The sequence below is a fragment of the Marmota marmota genome, unplaced genomic scaffold, assembly GCF_001458135.2.
Source record: "Marmota marmota marmota unplaced genomic scaffold, marMar, whole genome shotgun sequence".
NCBI classification, from domain to species: Eukaryota; Metazoa; Chordata; class Mammalia; order Rodentia; family Sciuridae; genus Marmota; species Marmota marmota.
The window spans coordinates 2,927,698-2,953,085 of NW_026000052.1; the positions used below are offsets into that span (position 1 = coordinate 2,927,698).

Here is a 25,388-nt window from a genome sequence, read left to right on the forward strand (position 1 = left end):
GTCCTTCGGGATGCCCTTGGGATCTGAACGGTCTTAAGCAGCTCTTCACAACTCCTGGCCTCTGCTCTCAGCTTTTAAGAAGTCTGTACTTAGTGGGCTTGGGGAGCCATTCGGAGCCCACCGGGGTGGACAGAGGCTCCTGCTGCTGGGGTGCTGCAGGGCCATCAGCAGAGGGGCAAGCTTTGCCTGCCAACCACACTTGGAGTCACCACAGAGCAGAGAGGATGAGCCGAGAGCCCCTAGGACAGCTGCTGCCCCTGCTCCATGCGGCCTGCTCCTGGGGTCAGTGGTGTGGAGGAGCTGGCCGGCCACGAGCCCTGGAACTTGGCAGCCAGCCACCAGGCTCCCGTTCCCCAGGTTCAGAAGAGCCCTGGGCCAAGGGTATGCTGTCTCCTTGTCATCCCAGCCCAGTCCCTTCCAGGGCCGTAGAGCCACTCAGGATCCTGGATCCGGCGGTCCTGCCTGGAGGCTGACCACAGGGCAGTGTGTCCTCTCCCCAGCCTCAGGTGCCCTTGCAAGTGTGTGCTCAAAACAATACACCAGCAGGGAGATGAAGGCAGCTAACAATTCCGTACAGCGGGATCCCAATCCCAGATATACACACGAGAATCGGGAAGAAATGCCTGCCTGCCCCGAGGGCTGCCTCAGAGAGTTCTGGAAACAGGCACTTTCACACCCCACTTCCTGCTTTTCCTCATATTCTACAAAGACTCTTTATTTTAAAAATAGGGCTGACCACAAAGTCCAGTCTGGAATCCATCGGGAGCCTGACCCCAGCTCAGCCCGATGGCCCTGTCACCAGGTAACTCTGCCTCGAGGCTCCCTGCAGAAGCCCCCACCCCACGTCACCCCCTGTGGCATCCGGAAGCCAAGGCCATGCCTCTGGAACCCGCTCCTCCTGCCCTCCTCGGTGTGATGGGCTCCAGCCTGCACCGGCCAGCTGTCCCTCCCCCCAGGCCAGCTCAATTCCGTCAGTGATGTCCTCGAACACCCGCATCCACTTCCTCCGACAGGACCGTGTGCGCCCTCCCCTTGCTGCGAGGAGATGTACCCTCTCTGCCCACCCTGTCACCGGGCCAGAAGAGATTGATAACACACTTAATTTCACAAGCACAGAGGGTTGCATCTAAATGGCCAAAATATTTGGACCACAGCACGACAAGTGAGCTCATTCTGGTGGTTTTAAAAGCTGACACAGACGCCGCTTGGCTTGTGTTCGCGGTGATCGCGTGCCAACACGGCTGAACGGCGAGGTCGCCCGGGATGGTGCCCCAGACCCTAGGAGCCCACGAACACCAGGGATGGCCACAGAGGGGGAGCAGACAGCACGGGGTAGGCCACAGCACGGCCCCACCCCAGGCCACTGGGCCAGGTCCTGCCCAGGCCAGACCAGGGACCCAAGCACGAGACCAGACAAGAGCCAGTGGTGCAAAGATGCCCCCAGCGCTCCCGAGCTCCATTAGCGTCTGGAGGTCGGGTCCGGTCTGCAGGAGACTGGAAGGGCCGGACGGCGGGGGCCACAGAGAGGCTGTCCAAGTGGGCCCAGGAGGACACTGTGCAGGGCGATCTGGGTGTCTGGCGAGGAGACTCCAAAGGCTGGGCAGCCCCCGTCTGGAAGAGCCCAATTATTAGGGAAGTGGAACAGGAGCTGCAGGAAGTTCTGACCCCCAGGGGCCCACGCTTGGTACCCCTGTCCTCTGAGCGCTGGTCCCTTGTTCCTCATGCCAGGGATCGATGTGATATTGGCTCCATTTTACCAAGAGGAAAACCAGGCTCCGAGGTGGGCATCGGCTCTCTTCACCGCCCACTGCACTGGGGTCCTCCTGGGAAGCCCCCAGGCTGCTTGGCTGAGGAGGGCTTGGCTGGGGGGGCTGCTGCAGGCACCCCCCTCAACTTAACTCCAGGCTAGCTCAGCAGCTGGGTCCTCCCTTCCCAGAGGGCTTTCCAAAACAAAGGAGGGTCCCAGGCAGGCCTGGATGCCCCTGCCTCAGCCCCTGGCCCCTCCAATTTTGCACACAGGGACTCAGGCCCAGAAGGAAGGTGCTTGCCCACGCGCCTCCCGGCACACAGGGCCTCCCAGGCCTGCCAGCCCCTCCCTTGGACTGCCCGGTATGGTGTGGGCAGCACATGCCCATGGGGTCTGCTGCCTGCCCTCCGAGAATGCCCCCTGCTCATCCTCACGCCTGCTGTCCCCAGGAAGCCCTCGAGCAGCTGTGTCTGGAGCCCCTGACACATGCCCTTGCTGAGAGCTGAGCAAAGAGCTAACAGCATTTCCCTGCGGCCTGCCACTCCCGCGCTGACCCTTCAGTGGTGTCTGAAGAGGAATTAGCACAGGCTCCCCCCCCCGCCCCAGCTGCTCCAAGTGGATTTCCTTCTGCGTTCAGCCTGGCTCCTGGCGAGCTGGACTCCGGGCTAGCGGGGAAGGCCTGTGAGGCAGCCAGTCCAGGTGACAGGGAGGGGCCAGCATCGAAAGTGTTCACGGGAGGTCCTGTCCACAAGGCCCAGGCAAGCACCCTGAGGCTCTGACCCTCCCCTCTGCCCTAGAGCGTTGGCCAGTCCTTCCTGGAAGGCTGCATCTTGGGACAAGTCACAGCTCTGAGTCTCAGTTTTCTCACTTGTAAAACGGGACCTAGTAAAGGCCCGAGCGGGCCTCGGTACGCACAGAGCAAACAGTACACGGTTTTGCTTTTTAAAAAAATGGTGGAACGTAGAGCAGGAGGGAGGAAGGGAACTCCCAGGCACTGCAGACTCCTTCTGGGTGGGCTCGGAGGAGGCCAGCTCCTCTCCTGCACGCAGCGTGACCACCTCTGAGCGGTGCCCGGCCTACTGTCTTTGCAGGGGTCTCTTCAGGAGGAGGTGCCCACCTGGTCAGTACCACCAGCAGAACAAGCGAGTTCACCACGCCCTCGTCCACATCAGCTGTGAGGTCACTGTCCAGTCCCCAGGAGGCCGCCCAGCCCCTGAGGGAAGGTTGCAGCTTCTGGAAGCAGCAAGGCCTGTGGGGGGGCGTGTCGCACCTAATCTGCAAGGAGATTAACAACAGGATTAGACCCAGCCCGGCCAGGCCAGCAAGGAGGCAGGACAGGCCCAGAGGCCACAGGCATGGGAATGGACACCAGGAGGACAAGAAGTTACTCACACAGAAGCCAAAGAGGAGAGGATGCTGACTCACTCAGGTGCGACCAGAGGGCTGGAGCGATGGCACAAGGAGACCAGGCCGTGCCGGCACTAGACAGGCCAGCAGTAGCAGAGAACCCAGGTGTCAGGCTGCCTTTCTAGGAGGATGGACCCTGAGAGGAGGAGGAAGATGGGGTCCGAGATGGCTGGGGTGGATGCGCCAGGCCAAAGGGGGCCTGCAATTCCCGCCCTCCACGGTAGGCCAGCATGCAAGGATTCACCCAAGCAGGGGCCTATTTCTGCCCTCGCACCTTGAAATGAAATCACAGAGGGGACCCCCGAACCCAGCCAGCTCTCTCCAAACACAGGGAATAAAGTTGCAACCTAAAAGTGATCATTCCAGGGCTGTGGCTCCTCGGTAGAGCACTTGCCTAGCAGGTGCAAGGCCCTGGGTTGATCCTGAGCAACACACACACACACACACACACACACACAGTGATCCTGCATATCAAATTGTGTGAGATGCAGCCAAAGCAGTGCTTAGAGGGAAATGTTTAGCTTTAAAGGCCTGCATTAAAAGTAAAAAGATTTAAAGTCGATAACGTAAGGTTCTATGTTAAGATGATTTTTTAAAAAGAAGAACAAAGTAAACTCAAAGTGAGTAGAAGAAATACTAAAGATAAATGCAAGAAATCAGTGAAACAGAAGCAGATCATAGAGATGATAGTTAACAAATGCAAAAACTGGTTGGTTGAAAATATCAGCCAAATTGACAAGCGCCTCATCAGAATAACCAAGAAGAAAAGAGAGAACACAGAAGTGGTTTTCTATTAGGAATGGAAAAAAAGCCCATCGGCACTGTACATGTAAAAAGATGTAGGAGAATGCCACAAACGACTTTTTGCCTTAAAAAATGTGACAATGTAGAGGAAATGAACATGTTTCTTTCTTCCTTTTTTTCCCCTTTTCTTTTTTCTCCCTTCTCAATCTTTGTTTTTTTTAATTTTTTGTTTATTTGTTTTCACCTGAGAATTGAACCCAGGGCACTCTGCCACTGAGCTACATTTTCAGCCCTATTTATTTTATTTTGAGACAGGGTCTTGCTAAATGGCTGAGGCTGGCCTCAAGCATGTGATCCTCCTGCCTCAGCCTCCAAGTCACTGGGATTACAGGCGTGCACCACTGTGCCCAGAAACGTATTTCTTGAAAGAGAAAACTTACCAGAATTGACTCAAAATGGAATATAAAGTCAGATCAGCCCTGTAGCTCTTAAAGAGATCAAATAGACCAGAAATTATCCTGATAGAAGACTCCAGATCCCAGTGGTTCCATGGGTGAACTCAGTCACTTAGATCTTTTATCAAAGATTTAAGAAAAAACGTTTTTTCAAAGATTTGATAAAATTCTTTTCAAAATATTGTATTAAACATAACAATATATAAAAGAGTGATATTCATGATCAAGTGGGATTTATCCCAGGGATGCAATGTCAGTTTCACATTTGGAAAATGATCCACAGAATTCACCATATAAACAGACTGAAGGGGAAAAGTCACATTGCAGTTTGATTATTCCAAAGGATTCTGAAAAAGGATCTGACAAAGTTCAACTTAATTTCATACTAAAAAAAAAAAAAACTCAGAAAATTAGGCATAATAGAGAATTTTTTCAAAGTGATAAAAAGAATCACAAAACAAAACAATCTCATTTTTTAAAAAGACATATTTAACAGTAAAAATGCTGACTTATTTCCCCCTTGGACTGGGAACAAGAAAGCATGTTCTCTTGCCACTTCTACTCAACATTACCGTTAGTCAAGAAAATGAAATAAAAGGCAAAAAGCTCAGAAAAGCAGTTGAAGTGCTCCTTTTTGCAGATGATGTGATTATGTATGTAGGAAATCCCAGGACATACACAAACAACAATCAGAACCAGTGAGTGAATTTAGCAAGGTCACAAGATGCAAGGTTGATATTTTAAAAAAAAAATTTTTTTTGCTCTTATGTGTTAGCAGTAAACAATTGAAAATAAAATATTTTAAATTTCACTTATAATAGCACAAAAGAAGTAAATTGTTTGGAACAAATCTAACAAAATTTGTTCAAGACATCTATACTGTAAAGTAAGAAAATAAAAAAGTCATAGGTAAACACAGATATACCATGTTCATGGATTTGAGAGTATGGCATGTTGGATTACAATGACCTCAAACCGATTCAACATAATCGCAATAAAATCCCAACATGAATTTTGATAGCAACTGACAATATAATTCTAAAAGTCATCTGGAAATAGAAATAAATGACTTGGAATATTCAAAGCAATTTTTTAAAAAGCAATTAAAAAAAAAACAAAGTTGGAGAATTGACCCTATGTGATTTTAAGTCATTTTATAAAAATTACACTAATAAGGACAGTTTGATATTGGTCTAAAATAAAAAATGAAATATGCATATGTATAATTTGGAGGACTAGAGCCCAGAAGCAGACCCTTACGTATGGCTAATTATTGACAAAAGTGTAATGGGTAGAAATTTTGTTGAAAGGACGGCTTTTGGATGCTCTGCCACCTAGATACCTATATAAAAAATTAAGTGTCAACCCTTATATCAAACACAGTAATTACCTTAAAATGTTTCATAGGACCATAAACCTAAAAGCATAAAGCCCCTAAAAGAAAATACAGTTGTTTGCTACCTTGGGGTGAAAACAGGACTCTAGGATAGAACACAAAATCATACAACCTTTTCTTTAAAAAGATCAATTGGACATCATCAGAATTGACAAATTTTGGCCAGGTGTGTCGTGGCACACCCCTGTTATCCCAGAGACTCAGCGGCTGAAGCAGGAGGATCACAAGTTTGAGGTCAACCTCAGCAACCTAGAAAGACCATGTCTCAAAATAAAAAATAAGAAGGGCTGGGGATGTAGCTCAGTGGCAGAGTGTCCCTGGGTTCAATCCATGATACCAAACACAAAAAATTTAAATTAAAAAGTTTCATTCTGCAAAAAGTACCATTAGAAAATGGAAAGTCCAGGCACGTATCAAGAGGAAATATTTGCAAGGCATATACTACACAGAGGACTTGTGTCTAGAATATAAAAAGAGCTTTTAAAATTCAGTATTAAGAAAACCAACAAGAATTTTAAAGGCAAGAGATTTGAACATACATTTCACAAAAGGAGACACAAAAGTGCCGATAAATACATGCAAAAATGCTCCCTGAGACATCCCCTCATCCACTGAGACGGCTAACTTTCAAAGACTGACCATTCCGATTGGTGGCAAGGACGTGGCAACTGGGGTGCTCTGACCCGGCCATGGGGATGTAGAGGGCCATAGTCACTTTGGAAAAAATTTTGGTGTTTCCTTTGAAAGTTAGCTATTCATCTCTCCTGTGACCCAAGCGAGCACTTACTCTTGGACACATGCCTACAAAATATTTGCACCCAGCCGTATAGCAGCCCCCTGCAGTATGGGCCCCTGCCTCCTGTGTGTGTCACCAGAGGAAGCAAGCAGGAGACCTCGCGCCACAGTGGTGTAGGAGGAAGGAGGTGGCCCTGGAGGCCCTGGAGCCCCAGCCTCAGCTCTGCCCCTTGCTAGCCGTGTGACTTCCCCTTCCCAGCCCTCTGCTTCCTCAGCTACAGGGCCTGGGAGCAGAAGAGCTGTGTGCCGTGCTCCGAGGTCACAGAGGGGGACAGCAGCTCAGTGGGCAGCAGAGACCCAGCAACAGGAGGGGGTGCCAGCAGAGCAAGGCTCTTCTCTGGGGAGGCGGCAGGGTTCAGGGGAAATCTCAGTCCAAAGCAGTGGGATGTGCTCCTCCCAGGAGGAAGAGGGATGCAGAACGGCCCTCTCGCCTTCAACCGTGAACCTGTCCGTCTCGTGGGGCAGGAGACACAGGCTTGGGTGTCAGGCAGATCTGGGCTCAAATTCCAGCCCAGCATTGTGATATTGGCCCGGAATCCAAAGCTCTGAAGCCCCAGATTCTCCATTATAAATGGGCAAGAGAGCTAGCAGCTCCCCCGTCAGATACAGGAGGGAGCAGGTGGGCCTGTCCCCTCGCGGATGCCTTGGGCAGCAAAGCCCGTCTCTCCAATGGCTCCTCATTGGCAGAGCTGAGCATGAGGAAGCCCCAGGTGGTGGTTAGCATGGGGACCCAAGAGCTTCCTGCTGGCACCCTCTGGCCAGCCTCGTCTTCCTGGCTGACCAGCTCCTGGGTGGCTGTACTCAGGCCCAGGTGGTGCCCCTGGAGGCAGCTCCTGGCTTATGCTGTGCTGGGCTTGCTGCTTCCTTCCTTCCGAACTGGGCATTGAACCCAGGGACGCTTCACCACATCCCCAGAGCTTTTATTTTAAATTCTGAGACAGAATCTTGCTAAGTTGCTGAGGACCTCACTAAATTGCTGAGGCTGGCATCTGACTGGCCATCCTCCTGCATTAGCCTCTCAAGTCTCTGGAGTTACGGGCGGGCACCACGTGTGCTGGGCTCTTTCTGGAGGCCCCCGTGGGACCTTGCTCAAGGGAGTTCTACAGCTCTGTGGGCTCCACCTGTGCCGCCTTCCCTGCACTGAGAGCTGGAGATTGGTCCCTTGGTCCAAAGGAGGCAGCCACAGTTTCAAATGGGCCCCATGCAGGACAAGGGCCAGGCAGGTAAGGCCCAGGCAGGGGGTGTGGCCCGTGCTGCTGAGCCAAGGTGTCACCTGCAGGCATGGGGTTTACTCAGGACGTGACTGGGAACAGAACCACACACTGCCTCTGATCAGGAAGCCCATGGGGTCCAGCTGTGGTCCTTCTGCTCCAGGCAGTGTGGACTGGGTTTGAGGGTGCAGTCCAGCTGGCAGCAGGATGATCCGGAAGGTCCACCACAGCTTTATCACAAGTCTGAATCCTCGACAGCATGACAAGAAGACTGGGCTCTGCTGGGACTGTCACCCTGTGCACCTACACATGGCCTCATAAGCACATTCTCAGGGCAAATGGACTCTTAAGTCACAGCTCAGGATTGCCTGCATGTCCCAAGGGGGCCAGAGGAGAAGCCATGGGCTTCTTCTGACCTAGGGTTAGAAGTCCTGGGGCTTCACTTGCACTTAGTGTGTTGGTTAAGCAAGCTGCACTGCCCATAAGATTCAAGGGGCCAAGACTGAGACCCAGCTTTCAGTGGAAGAAGAGTTATTTTGGAAGGGCTCTCTGCTAGGCTGTTTCCTCAGGAAGCCCTTACCACCACCAATAGCATCATCATCCTCACCCTTAACATTACAAACTTCACCATCATCACCACCAGCATCACCACCATCACCAGCACCATCACCATCACCACCATCACCACAACCATCACCACCACCATCACCATCACCATCATCACCATCACCACCATCACCACCATAATCACCACCACCATCACCATCATCATCACCACCATCACCACCACCACCATCACCACCATCACCACCATCACTACCATCATCATCATCTCCACCATCACCATCATAATCACCACCATCACCATCACCATCATCACCACCATCACCATCATCATCATCTCCACCATCACCATCATCACCATCACCACCACTATCACCACCACCACCAGCATTGTAGCATCACCACCATCAACACCATCAACACTACCATCACCAGCATCACCACCACCATCACCACCATCACCAGCATCACCACCACCATCACCACCAGCATCATCACCACCAGCATCACCACCAGCATTGTAGCATCACCACCATCAACACCATCATTGTAGCATCACCATCATCAATACCATCAACACCATCATCACCACCGTTGTCACCATCACCACCATCACCACCACCATCACCAGCACCACCAGATTCTTTACCACCATGGCTAACACCATCTTGGCAACCTCATTACTGGGGAGCACCAACTGTGCACTTATGCTCTCTGGGTTGCCAAGAAACCAAGTCACAGAGTGACTTACCTGAGCCAACCTGGCTGCAAACTGGTGTCCACCACATCCCTCCCCAAGGACTCCACTCCCAAGTCCTCCCGAGGCTGACTGGGCTTAGCCCGCGAGTCCTCTCCACAAACGTGAGGGCAGGCGGGCTCCTGGAAGCCTAGTCTCCTGCTCCCGTGCAGCCGAGGAGCTCGGGAGCTGAGGGGACCAGGACATCGCAGACGTCCCGCCACTGTCTACACTAGTCAAGTTGATTGAATAATTGCCACTCCTTCATTTGGCATCAACACAGCCTTGAACCTGGCTCTTTTACAGAGGCGTTCACCAGACCCTCTGGGGGAGGTGACTCTGGCTGGTCAATAGTGCTGCCTGCTCCCCCAGGTCAGGGGTCTCCTTCTCCAGCTGGAGGAGAAAGGCTAAATGACTGTCCGAGGTCAGGGAGTGACCCATGGGTGAGGGGACAAGAGGAGCCCTGCGCCTGACCACTGCCTCGGGCACTGACGACTAAATCACCCCAAAGAGACGAGTGTGATTTCATTTCTAGTCCATCTACAGGAGGGGGAAAATCAATGTTTGCTAAATGAAAAGGAAAAAGATTGGCAGGAGGAAAATATATTTCCAACTTTTAATAGTGCGTTATCGACAATGACCAGTCAGAGGTAAAGAGGGAGGGCCCACCTGGCTGAGTGGCTTGGCTTGACAGAGGGACACGATCTGGGGACTGAGGGCCAATGCAGTGGGAGGGCAACAGACTCCTCTGCCAGTCGGGGTGGCGGGTGCTGTGGGTGAGCCCAGCTGAATGCCCCAGGGGCCAAGGGGGGAGCAGGGAGGTGGCGTAAGGGGTCATCTGTGGACAGAAAGGAGAGAGAAGATGACCTGGTCTCTGCAGGGCCAGGAAGCACCAGGAGGGAGGGCGAGGGCAGGGAAGCGAGGAGGCGATTCCTGGGGCAAGGGGCAGGCACCTCCCAGGACCTGGCTGGCCCCGAGGCCCACCCAAGGGGGTTGAGGGCCATGTTGGTTGGGAGGGTCGGTTTTCTTGCTCCCTGATCTCTGGTGTGCATTCAGGAAAATGCAGCACAAGACTCCTCGGTGCCGGCCTAGTTCCCAAAGCCGGGGAGGAAGCAGCGCCCAGCGCAGAGGCTGCCCCGCCCCCCCGTGGGGGCGATGGTTCAGCGAGTACAGCCTGGGAGGGGTGGGCGAGGGCCCAGTCCAGGCTGGGTGGAGGAGGGGAGGCGGGACACAGGGTCTCTCTCAGGCTGGCCCAGTGGAGTAGGGGAACGTTTTCAGAGGAGGAAGCCACAGGAACGGAAGGCTCCACGGCCCCGCTGAGAGGAGGAGGAGAGCCCAGGGTCCAGGGCCGTGCATCAGCCTCGCCTGGGCCCCTGACCACACAGGAGCATATTTACGGCCAGTGCAGACCCTGGGGAGGCAGGACGTGTCCTCAAGCATCAGGATCAGGAGACTCCAGGCCCCAGGAGGCTGGCTTGCTGGGCAGGGCTCCTCGTGGACGCAGGGCAACCCACCCATCCGCACCTTCCCTTCCTTGCCAGTTCTCTCCAAATTGTTGCTCTTTGCACTGCTTCTGAGCCTCCTGACCACAAGCACGGGGCTCTGTCTGACCTGCACTGACCTTGGGACACCAGCCGACCTCTGTAGCCCTGGCTTGAGTCTTCCCTCTACCCCCGGCTCCTGGTCCCTCTTTCCTCCCAGGATTAGCCACTAAACTATGCACATCTCCTGGGGGCTTGCAGAGGTTGTCACTGTGTCCCCAGCTGACACTGCCCAGCTCAGGATCTGGGCCCATGCAAACACCCTGCCTTTGACAGTCCCAGACATCCCTTGTGGAGAGAAAGTGGACACAGAGATGGAGGGGACGGTAGCCCAAGAGGTGTCTGGCCAGGTCTGACCCAGGCCTCGTGAGGAGTTTGCCCAAGTTTATAAGGTGAACTTGAGGCAGGTGAGAGCCAGGTGCCACCAGTGTCTCTGGGGCCTTCCTCAGTCTCTCATGACATCTGTGCAAAGTAAAGACGTCTGAGCCACAGCGCTGCGTGTGCCTGCGACAGGGGCCTATCCGCAGGACGTCCTGCCACAGGGGTACCTTCAGCTCATGTGTCCTGTGTGCGATGCCTTTCTACGTAATTTCTGCTTCAGTCCAAAAACGTGATTCATTTGAGAAAGTCCAGAAAACATAAGACGACAACGGACAAGAGGCAGAGAAAAGTGTCAATAATCGCTCCCCAAGGAAGTCACCACCAATGACACTATGATCTGCTCCTAGCCTTTCTTCTGCACCTAGAGGGACATGCGGGAGTTGGACACGGTGTGCGTCTGCGCCGTCAACGTGGTCCTGCCCCTGTGCCTGTTCCTCCTGACGTATCAGTTGATTTGATCTGGTGAGGTAAGTGTCGATGGACCTCCCCCTCACGTCACTGATTAAATGAACCCTCTTCTCCGCCACACTTCCCGTTGTCTGCAGCTCCGGAACATTCTTGATGAGGGTCCGTCAGGGTCCGGGGGCAGGCTAGTGGCAACCCGACCTTCCCTGGAATGAAGTGCCCCACAGCGTCCTTCTCCACCTCTTCATGGGACCTGTGGTCTCCCTATGGGGACTCTCTGGTCTGGGGGGTCGGAGGGTGGTGGGTCGACCACAGGTCCCCTGCGCCCCGAGTCCCACTTCTGCTGCGTCCTTGCTCTTGGCAACTTGGTTACTGATGTCGACTTCTTGGGGCTTTGTGGGTGAATAGGTTGCCCATGTTCTTACTGTCCGCAGTAGTGACCGGAACTAGGTGTGCCTCTGCAGGGACAGTTCATAAGAGGATGGAGGGCAATCCGTCGACCGCCCCGGCCCACGTTCCCTAGAGACGAGCACCCGCAGAGCCTCCCAGCCCCGACACCCACACACTGTTCAAAGGAGCACAGCAAAGGGCCCGGGGCTGCAGGGCACGGGGTGCTGCTTGGGGCTGGAAATGAGGGCCTCCCACACCCTGGGATTAAAGGGTGAGGGGAGGGCACAGACAGGGAGGGCCGCGGGACGGGCACCTAGCAGGGGGCACACCACTGGCTGCTCCAGAGAGTGCTGGGAATCAGCAGCCTGACGTGGTGAGCAGGGGGCTGTTGGTTCAGCCTCGAGGACCCCAAGCAGGCAAGGGTAAGGGCCAAGGGACAGAGGAAGATGTGCAGCGGCAGCATTTTTCTATTGATCTGAGGATGCTCTTTATTATCATGGCGCTGCCCATCCCTCCAGCAGCCACGACAGGACCCCCTCTCATCTGCACTGTCCTGTGTGAGCCGGGGCCCGTGGGACCAGCACAGGCTGTGCCTGGGGACATTTCTGCCATCAGTACTCAGGTTTGTCAGGCTTCCTGCCTACTAAACAGATAGTGCTAGGCAGCTTTAAAAATGTCGCCTCTGGCAGAGAGATGCTCCCGGGATTCAGCGCGGCACAGGCAATCACAGGGAATTACCATCAATTTATTTGGAAGGACTAAAAACAGCAGCATCGAGGGCTGGAGAAGCCGCACTCGGGCTCCCGGGAGAGTCCGGTTGTCAAGGTAAACACCAGAGTCCCTGCTTGCAGGAGGCAGGCACAGGGGGCTTCCAGGGACCCCCACTCCTGACGTTCAAGTCTCTCTGTGATCCCCTCCCACGCTGGACAGGGCCAATCTGTGTGACCAACAAGACATTGTGGAAAGGAAAAATGTGACTCTGAGGTTGGGGTCCAAGAGACGAGTGTCTTCTGTCTTCCCCCCCCCCCCAGGAAGCTGACCACTCGGGCAGCCCGAGGAGAGATCTGAGGCCTCCTGCCCACAGCCAGCTCCCACTGGCAGCCGTCCAGCCCTTCCGAGCCGAGCAGCCCAGCAGACAGCCTGGTGGCTACCTCTCGAGGAACCAGGACAGACCCTCCTGGCCACACCGCTGCCGGCTTCCTGACTCACAGAAACTGGGAGCTGCGTGTGGTTAGCACTACGTAGCCAGGGGGCGTTTCTTGGGCGTCAGTAGATAACCAGGGAATGGCTAGCTGCCAACCTAGGCTGCAGTGCCAGATCCAGGCAAAGCCCAAGGTCTGGGTGCCGGTGTGGACCCAGCCCTGCACCCATAGCACGGGCTGCCCGGCCACTCAATGCCACTACGGTCTTTGAGATCAGAGCTCAGGGCTGAGGCTCTGGAACTTAAACCTCTCTGCAGAGCCACTGCCACCTTTTGGCCTCGGTCTTCCCTCTGTAAAAGGAAGGAGCTAAGAAGGACACTTCCAGCTTGACCTCCTGAAGTCCACAGAGGCCATGTGAGACCCCCTGCCCTCCTACACCTGCCTCCATGACAGGGGCCCAGTCGGGCTGCACAAGCACCCCACTCTAAAAGCACCAGAGCAGAGCAGCCCTCTGGTGACCCAGCTCTCTGGTGCTCATTTCCAGAGAAGAAAGTGTGCAGATATATAGAAAGAGTTATCATGGACACCGGCCCCAGTGATGATTACACAGGATGAACGTCCCGTGATCTGCCATCTGCAACCTGGAGACAGAGGACAGCTGCTGGTTCAGCTCTTGTTCAAGACAGAAGGCTCAAGCCCAAGAGATGCTATGTCCAGGGAAGGAGATGGACATCTGGAGAAGAGAGAGAACAAACTCACCTCTCATCTTAGCCTGTTTTCTGTTGCCATTACTAAACACCCGAGGCCAGTACTTTATAAAGAGAAGAGGTTGTTTAGCTCCCAGGTCAAGAGCATGATGTGGCTTCAGTGGACTCCAGTGGCAGGGAGGTCACTGGTGAGAGAGGGAGGAAGTGGTCACTGGTGAGAAAGGGAGCAAGTGCACCCAGATGGCTGACCTTACTTTATTCAACCCACTGTCAAGGGAACCAGTGCAGGCCCAGCAGTCCTGGCTCACTCCTGTGCAAAGGCTCTGATCCCTTGCATGGGGGAACCTGAGACCCAACCGTGCCACAGCCCTAACCTCTTAAAGGGCCCACTACCTCTCAGTACCGCCACAGGGATCAGTCAGACATTCGCAGACCACAGCAACCTCCCTCTGCTTTCTGTTTGGGTAGCTCCCACAGACGGGGTGAAACCCACTAGAGGGGGTGGGACCCACTGACTGGATCCGGTGCTGATCTCTTCTGGAAGCACCTCACAGACACACCTAGAGCGAGGCCACCAGATCCTGGGGCACCACTGGGCCCAGCTGAGTGACACATGAAACTGACCCTCACAGTCCCCTGTGAGTCCTTTTGAAAACCGAGGCATGTTTCACGTGCCACAGAATCCCTGTTTCACAGTGTCCTGGGCTTCCGAACACGCAGTTGTGCAACCTCTCCACTACCTGATTCTCCTCTGCCTCATCACCCCAGAGGAAGCCACGCCCACCCGGCCCTGCCCCGGCCCTGGAGACGGGCGACTTTCTGCTCCTGCAGGCTTGCCTCTCGGCACACTTCAGAGCGCGAATCCCACAACACGCAGCCTTTGCTCCTGGCTTCTTGGAGTTACGGCGGCAGGGACCAGCTGAAGGCTACTCCACTGACCACAGGCCGCCTAGCCATTCACCCACAGGTGGGCAGCAGGCTGTGCCCACTTCATGGCTATCATGCATAGAGCTGGCCCACCCCCAGGACAGGAATGAGCCAGAGGAGCTGTCCCTCTGCTTAGGGGACACCAATCCTGCACCTACATTTTGATTAAGTCCGTTTGTGGGTTGGCTGCAGGAAGACCCTGCCCTCTGGATGGGGAAAGGCATGTGCTTTTGTTGACGAAAGGCAGGCAGGGCCCAGAGACTCGAGCCCCCTCCCCTAATCCCATCTTCCTGAAGTTCAGTCTCCCCGTGAGCCTGGGGTTGAATGACACCAAGAGGCCAGGGGTCAGGAAGGACCCCTTGCCATGGCAAAGCATGCTGACCTTGCCACTGGACCCTCCCAGGTGCCCCAGAGGCCCAGGACCAGCATGCCTACTCCCTCCCCATTGCCTCGAGGAGGCTCAGGGCTGAGTGAAGGCCCTGGAGTTGGCCCGGCCTCTGCCCAGCCTGTGGCAGCAGAGGGGCTGCTGAGCCCACCCCTCAGTTCCCCTTCTGTACCATGGCGGCAACAACACCTGTGCAGGGACAGGTGCTGGGGCCATGGCGCCACCACCAGGTGGGATGGCGGGGCCCATGAGCAAAAACCCACTCTGGGGAACAAGCGACCGAGTACATGGCGGAGGAACAAAGCTGGCTCTGCGTGCTGCACCAGGCGGGGGGTGGGCTGGGCACAGGTGGCCCTGCCCCACGTGTGGCCCTGTTGACTACTTGGAGGCTGGGTGCCCCCACGACTGCACACCAGGTCCAGGAAGTAGCCAGCCTGCCTGCAGTCCCTCGGTGCCCTCCCCTGCCAGCCTGGTCCCTGCAGCCTGGCCTCAGAGGGCCGGAGCTCCAAGGCTAGGCTGAGCTGGAGACCAGGCCGCCTGCCCTAGCCCGGGACCACCCTCCATCCTGGTCTGCACCCGCTAAAATACACGATAAAGGGAGGGGGACCAGGCAGAGGGTGAAGGGGAGGAAAATGAAGTGGTTCTGCCTGACTCTTCCTCCCAAGGCCTCGTACAGGGAGGAGGAAAGGGGCTGGGCCACTCTTCCCTGGTCCCACGCCTCAGACACCAGCTGCCTGCCCCCCAGGTGACGATATGGCCATCCGTCCACAGATGGGGCCATCCAGTCCCTGGGTGGCCGGCCTGCAGGCCCAGGGCAGAGCTATGGGCCCAGCTGCACCTGCGGGCTGGAGACCTTAAAGCAGGTTCTGCAAAGATGGAGCTTTGGCCCATTCCTGCCCTTGAAGCTGGAGCCCGGCCTCCTCTGTGTGTCCTGGAGAGCTGTGGGAGACACCCACCCACTGGCACGTCCTGCCCCCCGAGGGCACCCAGGGAGGTGGCCAGGGGTGGCTTGTGGGCAGCTCAGGCCTTCATCCCACCAAAAAGCCTTGAGACGGACATTTCCTGTGATGCCTGAGGTACTGGCCCTGCCACTCCAAAAGGTGTGACATGCGGCCTGTGGAGAAGCCAAGCCCCAGGGCTGGACACAGCTCCATGGTAGCACTGTTGCCCAACACGTGAGGCCCCGGTGTGGTCAGAGGAGCCAAGACTCAGTCAGGGCCCCAGCTCCCGTAGGGCCGGCCTCCGGGGAGCCAGGCAGGGCAGAGCCACTGATGAACGTGAGGTCCTCACTCCACCCAGAAACCACTTACATGGACTTCCCTGTGCGGACCCCGGGCCCTCAGACTGGCCTAGCTGGAAGCAGGGTGGGTGCCAATACACCTGGTGAGCTTGGGTCCTGGTGGAGTCAGACGGGCTCCTGGTCCAGTGTGTCTAGTGCCCTCTGAGGACAGCAGGTGAAGACAGACCCGGGGAGAAGCCACAGGCGGTGGGGGCAGGCCGAGTGACGCGAGGCCAATGAAGCCATGCCAAGCCTTACTGACCCCCCACTCGCCCACGAGGACGACGCGGGTCCCTTCTCCTCACCAGGCCCTGGCACAACTCAGGGTGCAGGAATAGTGGCCTCCCTGGCCCAGCTGTGTGCTGGAAAGTTTGGACACAAGGTGGGCTTTCCCTGGGGTCGGACTCGGCCGGCACAGCTGTTTCGGAGTCCCAGAAAGCCGGGCGCTGGAGGTGAGCAGGCACCGAAACGTCTCCCTCCCGCCCCTTCTCAGAGGCGAAGGAGATCACCGTCCGCTGGTCTGACCTCAGTCTCCATCCCAGGCCTCAGGCCCTGGAAAGGCCCAGCAGGTGGACTGGAACTAGATCACCATGACTGGGCGGGTCACCAGCATTGGGCTAGGCCCTCCTGGTCACCCCACCCCGAGGACTTGGCCCCAGAGATGGAGACCAAGGCCTGCGGCAGTGGGCAGCCCACACCCCAACCTGCTTCACTACCTGCACCTGGTGGAGCCCCTCCCAGGCTGCTCCTCCCGTGCTTCCCCCTCCTGAGGAGGATGCGTCCTTCCTGGGGGACGGTCCACAGGTAGGCTGGCCCTCACAGAGTGCACACTCCAAGGCAGGGCGTGGGAGTTAGGATCTGCTAGGCTAGGGCCAGTCAGAGATCAGAGCCACAGCCCCAGGCACAGTGACCAGCTGTGCCAACCCTGACCAGGGTAAGGACCAGGGTGAGCAGGAAGTGATTCTGTCTGACTGATGGCTAGAGTTGTGGTGGGTTCAGCAGGAGTTTGGCTCTGGGCTGGGTCTTATCTGAGGGCACTGGGGAGCCACAGAGGGGTTTAGAGGAGTGCCATGGGTGAACTTCTGGAAGACACTTCAGAGGCCAGGTGGGGAGGGAGGGCGGGCATACAGGCAGGCTCCTGTGAGGAGGTGGAGGTCGTCATGGCTGGGGGACACCAGGACCAGGCAGTGTGGCATGGCCAGAGTGGAAAAGGGTGGGGCACTTGCCATTTCTGCCTGGCTTGTTTCTCAGAAGGCCGCTGTCCTGGCCAGGGGCTGACCTCCCCCCACCCCCACCAGGTAGGCTGGTCCCTGGCTGGCTCTTTGTGGGAATTGGGGATTTCTAGCATGTTCTTAGCCAGCCACCTGGGCTGTTCCATGAGCTCATGTCTTGAGGGCTGCGGGTCTAGGCGCTACTGGTGTCCACAAAGAGGTCCCCACGGGAGGCAGATGAGGTCCCGCCCCACAGGTCTCCCTCGTCCCCATCAGAAAGTAGCCAAGGTGATGGCGCAGTGCAGGTGGGTAGGGGACATAGGCCTGTGCTGGGGACAGAAGCTGGGCAGGGAGCCTCAGTGCGTGCGTGAGGTCCTGTGGCAACTTTCCAGGGCCACCCAAGGCCCAGGGCAGCCTCAGGCTGGGCATGGACGCCCTCCCAGAGTCAATGCCCGGGTCTGGGCACACTGAGGCCCAAGGAGCAGACCTGCCTCTCCCCTGGTGACGGTCACCTTGGGAGGATGGAGGCCAGCCCTCCTGGCCCAGGGCACCCCACCCCGCCTCCACCTCCAAAGGTCAGGTCCTAGGGGATCAGGTGTCTGTGAAAACTATCCCCCGAGAATCATCCGGAAGCTCCATTTCCAGACAGGGCTAGGGTTCCCGAGGTTGCCCCGAGCTTGCCATCCACGTGACAGGTGGAATAAACTCCTTCGCCTCAGCTGGGAGCTTGGGGTCCTTGTTGGGTCATTTGTCCACTCAGCTGATTTCTATCAAGGCCCCGCTAGCATGGGCTGGAGGGACAGCGATGACCAGACAGAGGCAGCCTTCAGGGAGTTTGCAGTCAGGGAGGAGAGGAGCCTGCCCCACTCTTCATGTTCCTAGTGACCACGGCACCATGCCTGGGCTGGGAGAAGGGCAGTGGGCAGCGGGCAGCGGGCAGCGGAGCTCCTGGGCAGGGATTCAAACCACAGCCTCCAGCCCATTGCCGGAGACCTCTGTCTGGCCATTGGGAAGCTGCGCTCCACAGCCCGGGGAGGAGCAGCCAGCAGCCCGGGTGCCACCCAGGTGCTTGCCAGCCACTTGTGGCCCAGGGACTTGCTGGTCTTCAGGGGCTGCCAGTTCAGGAGATGGAGCAAACTTGACGTGCCAGATCCCAAGCCAGAGACTGCCTCAGTCCCCACGGGAGTGGCAGAGACGGCGGGTCCCTGCCAGCCCCCAGCCAGGCCACCGTGGCCTGCTGGGAAATTGGCACCTGCTCCCCGCCAGCTGCTGGTTTTCTCGAGGGCGCGCTGGGTGCCAACTGCTTCGACTTGTTTGGAATGGAAATCTCCCCTTCCTGATACTATTGTCACTGGTACGTCCCCCCAGAAGCGGGGATCTGGACGTGCCGCGGTGGCAGCAGCCTGCCCTCCCGGGGCATGAACAAGCCCATCTGTTTCCACTTTGGATGTGGCGGAGGCTCAGGGCGAGGGCTGCCGTCTGAGCCCACAGATGCTGAGCAGAGGCGGGGGACAGCACCCACGGCACCCACGGTGGGAGAAGTGCTTGGATGGAGACAGCCACCGCTGTGGGGCTGAGGCCAGGGCGCCCCGGCCAGCCCCCCACAGCTGCACAGGTTTGGGGTCCCAGAAGCTCTTCTTCCTGATTGCCACAGAGGCCAATGTGGGCTCCCTGACTTTGCACCCCTCTGGCTTCCCTGCAGGTTCTCGGGACCCCCAGCCTGCTCCAGGTCCTCGGGACCCCCGGCCTGCCCAGCCCAGCTCCAGCCTGCCCCCCTGAAGCTGCCCAGACCCCGTGCTGTGGCACCACATGGTGGGTTTAGGGCAGGGCATGCCCTTGCTCAAGGTTGAGCACAAACCTCAGAGACCCACAGCCCCAGGTTGTCTCCCACCTACCCTGTCCACCTGTGTCACCTCCGGGTCCTATGCACAGCAGGGGCTCTGTGGGCTCCAGACCTCAGAGAGGAGGAGGGGCTTGTCAATACTTGACTGGCAGGTGCATCCTAAGTAACATCGCATTTCAGGATCAAATTACGTTGCATGCACATACAAAGGTGGCATAGTGAATCCCACCCCTGTGCCTGACTGTGATGCACCAACAGAAAATCAGCTGAAGAGACAGACTCACGTGGCCCTCTGGGCAGTCTTTGCAGGAGGCTGAATGAGGTGCCCAACCTGAACCCCATGGTGGGGAGCTGGCAGGGAGCTGCTGCCCCACCTCTGCATCTTCAGCCCAAGGCCAGGTGACCATGCTCCTCCACGCCCTACCCCCCACCCCGCTCCAATGGGGCAAAGGACCCCCAGAGCAGCTCCCGCCCCAGGGAGCCCAGAGAGGGCTGGGAGCCCCAAGGACCAGGTTGCCATGGAATCACGAGGGTCTTACTGTCCACCAGGGACCCAAGCCAGGTGTCAGCAAATTCCAGCAGTTAACATGTCCTGTGACAAAAATGGCCCTGGCCAGAGAAAGGAGCCCTAGAATTTCCTAGGACGAAATTTCAAAAAGCAAAGCTGTCACAGAAATCCAGATATGTTTATCCTCGAGGAGAGGGGCTGCGGGGCTTGCCGACCGTGGGGCTCCCAGGAGGTCAGTCCCCGCCCGGATCACTCCTGGCCTGCCCCATTCTGGCCGCCACAAAGCCATCCCAGTCCTCCTCACCCAAGGCCGGCAGTCAGCTCTGGAGCCCGCCCACGCTGGTCACCCCCTGGTGGGAAGTGGCTCACAGGGGAGGGGGACCTCTGTCACCTGGGGTCTGGCAGCTGGTTTGCCTTTCCTAGGATTGCTTGGGCAGCACTGGGCAGCCCTGGGCAGGCAGGCAACCTTTCCATCTGGCCACCTTGGCCAGGACGTAGGAGTCCCACTGTCCTGCAGGAGGGACCCCTTTGTGGCTCCCCACCCAGTAGAGGGGAGGGGCGGCTGGTGGCTTCCTCCCGGCAGGGTGAGGAAGGGCTCCGTGTCATTAATCCCCTGGGGTGAGTCCCCCAGCTCCCGCTGAGCTGGCCCCTGCTCCAGCAGCCAGGGCCTCGATCCCAGGTGCATGACTGTCACCAAGATAAAAGAGACATAATTAAATTCCAATCAACTGGGTGATTTGTTATCATAATGTAATATTTCCCTCCAGCCCCTTAATCCCACAGATCTGCCTCCGCCAGGGCTGCGGGTGGGGGTCCCTGCCACTCTGGGCCCAGCTGCTGGAGCCCCTGCCCCCACACACTCGCCCTCCCCCAACGCCAAGCCCTGAAGGTGATAATGAAGTCATTTTTCTGAGGAATGCTCACCTGGAAGACAGCTTGTCCTCCGGCCAGCCAGCTAATCGGCTAATCGAGCTGGGGAGGCAGGCCCAGGGGCAGTGGGGTGAGCAGGGCGGGCCCTGATGCGTGCTGTGCTGGGAGCCTGCTGCCCCGTAGGGGGGGGCCGTGTGGAGCCTCCAGCAGAGACCCTGCCCGTTGGCCAGTGTGCACAGGGAGGGGAACACGGGACCTGGCGCCAGGGTCCCAGGAGAGATGGATCTGTTCTGTCGCAGCACGGCTGAGGCGGAGGGCAGAGCCTGGGCTCACACGGGGCCACTGTGCCACCTTCCTGGGGCCTCAGCTCCCCGTCTTTGAGGTGAGCCTCCGAACGCTGGGCCACTTGAGGAGGGGGAGCCCTGAGCCAGGAGGCAGAGGCCGTCTCCCTGCCTCCCTGGGGCCTGTGTTAGAGAGGCCGAGGGGCCACCCCGAGGGGGGCAGGGCTCCTGGGGAGGAGGTCACTTTGTTTACACCTCTCGCCCATTCTGTGGCTTCCACATTTTCTAGATACGGGTCTGTCGACTGTCACGGGGTGGGAGCCCGAGCTCTGGGTGGCTGGGCAGGCTGAGGACCCAGGCAGCTCGGAGCTCATCCTGGGCAGGCCTGCCGGCCACAGAGTGCAGGGCACAGGGGCTGTCAGTGGCAGCAGGACCCCTAGACAGCAGCTCCCATACGTCTCCTGGGCCTGCACAGCTCGGGTGTGGGCTGGTCACCTCTGAGACCCCATCTTCAGCAATAAGCTGCAGGGCCAAGGAAGTCACCTGCTTGCCCTTCCTCCTACCTGATTCTCCCAACACCCGGGGACAGGGAGAAGGAAACAAGGCCAGAGTGGGTGCCCAAAGCCACACGGCTCTGAGCGCCAGAGCTGGGGTGCGACTGCAGTGGAAGGACCCCAGAGCTGGGCTCTCGACCTCCCCAAAGGCTGCACCTGTCTGATCGAGGTCGGCACAAGCTTCGCTGCTGGGAAAAGTGATGGACGCACATTAGGGACAGGAAATGGACACTGTGTCCAAGTCACACCATTGAGGAAATAATGAAAAACAACCCACATTTTGACTCAAGGGATTATGATGCGATTTCTCAATAAACATAAAAATTCTCTACAGTAAATAAAAGGAACAAAATCAAAACTTGGTGGAATCTCCAGTGGTTCTCGGTTGGTGGACTTCAGAGTTTAAGACTCTTCTCCCTGGGTTCGGCTCGAGGGCCGGTGAAGCCAGACCAGTGAGCATCTGGTGACCCCCCAGGAGCTGCTGTGAGGTTCCCTTCCCAGGGACACAGAGGCTCACGCAGGCAGGTGAGGCTGGTGAAGCTGAGGCTACGGCTCCTGTGGGGGGACACACCACCCAGGCTGGAAGGCCAGGGACACAGGGGCGGGGGGGCTTCTGGGCTGCACGGCTGTGGCCAGCTCCCCCCTCCAGGAGTGGGCCCCTCCTGTGCAAAGAACAGCACCCAACCGCTACCGGCCATACCACCCAGCTGTGCTGCAGAGCCTTGTGCCTGCCTACAGAAACTAGGTGTCCAGGCCCCTGGACCCAGCAGCACAAACGCAGGGACTGGAGCCCTCAGCAGGTGCCCAGAGCCCCGGCAGGAGGCCCCGGAGCTGTGCCTCTGCAGGTAACCTGGAGCACTCGGGGTGCAACACCAACCCCCAGGCCTTTAGAGCCTGCCCTGCATGTGAAGCAGGCTGGTGGGTGAGGAGGCCGCCACAGAACAGGCCTGGCCCCAGGGCCTCTCCTTCCTGCCCCAGGGCCTCTCCTTCCTGCCCCAGGCAGTTCTGCTCCAACTGAGCTCCCAATAACAGCCTAACGCTGGGCGGCAAGCAAGGGCCTGGTGCCCCGAGAGCCAGTGCTCTTGGCTGCCTGGGGAGGCCCAAGGGCCACGCTCCATGGAGAGCTGGCCCTGGTGATTAGTCCTGTCTGCCACAGGGCAGGAGAGGCCCTGCCAGTGAGGGCCTGGCTGCTCCCTGTCCCTGCAGAGACCACTTCATGTATCCCTCCAGAGTGTCAGTCACACCTTCTGAGGCCTTCATGACAGGTCCTAATGTACCCCGCCAGGCAGCCACCCACCCATCAGTCCACCTGTCCATTTGTCCACTCATCATCTTGTCCACTCCTCATCCGTCCACTCATCCCATGGCCTTCAGCTAAGTTCTGCAGGTAAGGGTGCTGGAGGGTGAGCAGGGGCCTCCGTGTGGCCTGTCTCCAGATCGCCCAGGAAGCTCCATGCCTGGCTGCACAGAGTGCCCTGGACAGGAGAGGACCTATAGGAGCCGCCCCAGATGACCAGCAGCTCCACGAGGGCCCTGAGCCCCGTGAAGGAATTTGAGAGGGGAGTGGAGGGGGCTGGCATGGGGCCTGTGCTTCCTGGGGGACAACCTTCCAGCACAGGGACATGAGGGGACGGAGCGCACACGTGGAGGTGGACACAGGACAGTGTTGTGCAGAAGGGGCCCAGAGGACGGGGTCTCGGTAACGAGACCTGGACTCCAGCTTTGACTCCCTCTCACCTGGGCCTCGGCGTCCTCCTCTATGGAGCGGAGGTGCTGGCCCAAGTCACAGCAGCTGTGTGGACGCACAGCCATAGGCTCGGGGCTGGACACACGTCCTGGACCAGAAGGAGCAGCCCCTGGCTGCCTGGACACTCGCCCACAGAAGGAGGCCAAAGCCGGGCCCCCAGGTGGCGCAGACTTCCGGGAGGCATCCCGCTGGCTCCCAGCTGCAGGAGGGAAGAGCGCGTAGGGAAGGGCCCGGCCTCGGCGCAGAGTGAGAACTGGGGAGGGCGGCAGCCCGTGCCAAGGTGGTTACAGCAGCCCTATTCATCAGCGGGGAACTGGAAACCTCCCAGCTGCCCAACAATGGTGTTGGGGAGGCCAGCGGCCGCGCAGGCAGCTGTGCGGGCCCTGTGGGCACACAGCTCTTGGCAGCATCGGCAGCGGAGGCGGGCAGCAGGCAGGACCAGCCGTGTGGGCACGCTGAAGGGCCAGGCAAAGGAGGGCACATGCGGGGGACAGTGGGTTGTGGTCTCCCGTGTCCCTGTCCCCTGGCTCCTTGGGAAGCCTCAGGGTCTTGCTGTCTACCTTATAGTGTAGAGAAGGGGTTTTGGTGTCCCCCGGCTGGGGACATTACAAACGGTTCTTGTCCCAGTGCCTCTGTCCTGCTGGGCCTCGGTTTCCTCACCCCTGAATAGGGTGGCCACTGTTGTGAAGCCAGAGAACGGGCCTGGCCTGGCCAGCAGGTGTTCAGGAAGTGCCTCTCGGATGGCGAGGCTACGAGGGGAGGGGACCCCAGAACTGCAGGCTGCCTCGCGCCCCTGTGCTTCCAGACACTGGACCTCTGCTCGTCTCCCACTCCACCCTGCAACGCCTGCCCGGTGGCTGCTCTCCTGAGCGTGTTGGCAACGGGGCCCACAGGCCTCTACATGCTCTCAGGCCGGGGCCTGAAGACCTGAGTGGGCAGCGGGTGGGAGGGGAGAGCCAGGACTACCCAGCCCCCGCTCATGCTGGAGCCCAGGCATGGCACTGTAGGCCTGGCCAGTCACTGGGGGACCCTCTGTCAGGGGTGCAGGCCCCTGGGGAGGGAGGTGTGTGGGGGGTGCAGAGGGGCTCGAGCTACAGCTGCGTGGCTGCAGAGCAGGGAGCCGAGGGGTCTCCCCAGCCCTCACCTGGGGCGCGGTGCAGGCCTTGGCCTGGGAAGTGGACACCCTGCGCTCTCAGGACAGGTGAGGGAGGAGCCTCCTGGTTCCTCACAGCCTCCAGCACTCAGGGAGCAGAGACCCAGGCCCCTGACCCCATGAGCCCGGCCAGCCGAGGGTTTGCAGAAGCTCAGCCAAGTCTGAGCCCCAAGGTGGGCGTTTCCGGGATCCCCCAAAGCGCTTCCAGCCGTAATTGCCCGAAGCCGGGAGCTCCACAGCCCTTCTCCGTCCTCATCCTATTTGTTCACAGCTGTCACCACATTTCATAAATTCCTCATATAAGGAAACCGGGTCTCAGTTCTCAGACACCCGTGGCCGAACCAGAATCAAGCTAGGCCCTGAGTGGCACTTCTCTCTCTCTCTGTTGGATTCAGTGTCCCACCCTTGGCGCCAAGGACAAAGTCCAAGAGGGGTGGGCATGACAACTGCTCCCTCTGTGTCCCTGTGTCCAGCCCCACCACCCCTCTCTGCCACCAGCGGCGTCCTCAGTGTCCTGCAGCCCCCCAGCCACATGCCTCCCTCCCTCCCCTGGACGGCGCTGGGCTCCGGCTCTGCAGACCTGGGGTGGGCCTCGGGAACCCGCAAGAAGAGCTGAGCACGTAGGACCCATTTTCTCGGATGAGTTATAATTTTCCTTCATTTCCCCTTCAAAACACGCTAATTAAACGGACATTGTGGAGACAGCCCATTGAAATTCAAAAACGCACCCTCTCTCCAAAGAACATCCCCGTTTCTTTGGAGGCAATTGTGTGCATTGTGGAAACTGGGCATGGACGCGCACACGTGCGCACACACGCGCGCTGAGCCCGGTGCAGGCGCCGCCTCACCTGAACGGTGTGCTTCCTGCCGGGAGGGTGGCTGGCGGCCTCCTGCTTCTCCGCCAGCTGCCTTCACCATGAGGCCCTGAAAATGGTGCTCTTGCCTCTCACAGCCGTGCCACTCTGCAGTGGGGCAGTGACCCCTGGGGGCCGTCCACCCTTCCATGTCC

At 57.8% G+C, this 25,388-nt stretch overlaps 1 long non-coding RNA gene across 5 annotated transcripts; it reads right to left on the reverse strand.

Moving 5' to 3' along the window:
• Nucleotides 1–1,115: 1,115 nt before the first annotated feature.
• LOC107159164 lies at nucleotides 1,116–25,385 on the reverse strand. 5 transcript variants are annotated; one of them, XR_007351291.1, is made up of 11 exons: nucleotides 25,228–25,385; nucleotides 23,217–23,425; nucleotides 22,789–22,954; nucleotides 20,699–21,664; nucleotides 20,166–20,461; nucleotides 19,319–19,904; nucleotides 13,674–13,806; nucleotides 12,511–12,709; nucleotides 9,725–11,840; nucleotides 3,140–3,290; nucleotides 1,116–3,022 (listed from the first exon to the last, which is right to left on the reverse strand). It is a non-coding gene; the product is annotated as an uncharacterized LOC107159164 (long non-coding RNA). The 5 variants fall into 5 exon arrangements; XR_001505710.2 differs by having other exon boundaries at nucleotides 19,319–19,425; nucleotides 19,551–19,904; nucleotides 20,699–22,954; XR_007351288.1 differs by having other exon boundaries at nucleotides 20,699–22,954.
• Between the last annotated feature and the right edge of the window lie 3 nt (nucleotides 25,386–25,388).